Source organism: Geospiza fortis, unplaced genomic scaffold (assembly GCF_000277835.1).
Source record: "Geospiza fortis unplaced genomic scaffold, GeoFor_1.0 scaffold660, whole genome shotgun sequence".
NCBI classification, from domain to species: domain Eukaryota; kingdom Metazoa; phylum Chordata; class Aves; order Passeriformes; family Thraupidae; genus Geospiza; species Geospiza fortis.
This window is the reverse complement of record NW_005054719.1, coordinates 32,370-33,821: the sequence shown is the minus strand read 5'-3', so window position 1 is coordinate 33,821 and position 1,452 is coordinate 32,370. Positions and strand designations below refer to the sequence as shown.

The window sequence follows — 1,452 nt, the reverse complement described above, 5'->3', positions numbered from 1 at the left end:
TAAAAAATGAATTCATTCATAAATATAAAAATATTTATTTCCTGGAGAGCCAGGAAAGCAAATTCACCGACATAGGGGGAAAAAATCATCCCAAAAAATGTTCTCGAGCCCTGGAGGAGTCTTGTTCTCCAGCTTCATTCCCTAAGGTTGGATTTGCAACAGGCTGGGGGGAACAGAGAGGGAGCAGTGTGTTAAAAAATGGGATTAAAACATCAGCACTCCAAGATTTGGGCTGTGGACACGCAGTGGAATAAATGGGATTGGATTTTATTCCCAGCGTGTGCAGCAAACAGGGGAAAAAAAACCATCAGAGCATCACAGAAAAGGTCGTGGTAGAGCAAATGATTTTTACAGCATTAAACACCACGGTGGACACCGGCCAAATCCGATTTTGTTACGGATTCGTGGAATGGGTTGGGTTGAAATGGATCTTAAAGCTCCTCTCCTGCCGTGGGCAGGGACACCTTTCACCATTCCAGGTCGCTCCAAGCCCTGTCCAAGCTGGTCTCGGACAATTCCAGGGATGGAGCAGCCACAGATTCTCCGGGAATTCCATCCCAGCCCCTCACCACCCTCCCAGGGCAGAATTCCTCCCCAAAATCCCATCTATCCCTGCCCTCTGCAGGTGGAAAGCCTTTCCCTGTGTCCTGTCTCTCCATCCTTTGTCCCAAATCCCTCTCCAGCTCTCCTGGAGCCCTTCAGCCACTGGAAGGGGCTCCGAGGTCTCTCTGGATCTTTCCCTTCTCCAGGTTGGACATTCCCAGCTCTCCCAGCCTGGCTCCAGAGCAGAAGGGCTCCAGCACTTGGAGCATCTCCATGGCCTCCTCTGGAATTGCTCCACATCCCCCCAGCCCTGGACACCCCAGAACCGAACACCAGCTATCTGTGATCCAGCAATTCCCGTAATCCTCAAGACCAGGGGGACTCTGCCCGAGCAGAAGGCCCCAAACCCTTGGAATCTACAATTCCAGGGAAAAGCTGCCCCATCTCCATGGCCTGGCAGCAGCAGCCAGCGGGTTCCCAGAGCAGAGGACATTGACGGCCGTCTCCCACACAGCCCAAGCCAGCAGGAAGCTTCCCGGCTGGCGCCATCCCAAAGGAAGAGAGAGGATTCTGGGATCGTGCCAAAGCCAACCACACACGGTTGCTTGGAAACCTTTGAAAACTACGTTGAAAATTCAGATTTCTATGAAGAGCAGCACGGGCAAAACAAGCCCCAAGTTTGCGCTTTAAATTCGCCTTTTCCTGTCACCGCTGTGCTCTCCCGCTTCCCAAAAATCCTGCAGAGCTCTGCAGGTCACCTCTGGGCCTGGAGGCTTCAAGGTTTTCCCAAGTTCAGGCAGCACAGAGGGACCTGCCCCCAGCAGTGAATCTTTCCAGAGAATCAAAAATCACCCAGCGTGATTTCCAATAAAAGAGGGAAAAGGGAGACGGGAGGGAGGGAAAAGAATG

General features: G+C 52.2%; 1 protein-coding gene across 1 annotated transcript in view; it reads right to left on the bottom strand.

The window, feature by feature from the left end:
• The window catches only part of ARHGAP39 (Rho GTPase activating protein 39), a 94,029-nt gene that overhangs the window by 91,792 nt on the left and 785 nt on the right, over nucleotides 1-1,452 (bottom strand). The gene's annotated exons all lie outside the window — the stretch shown is intronic.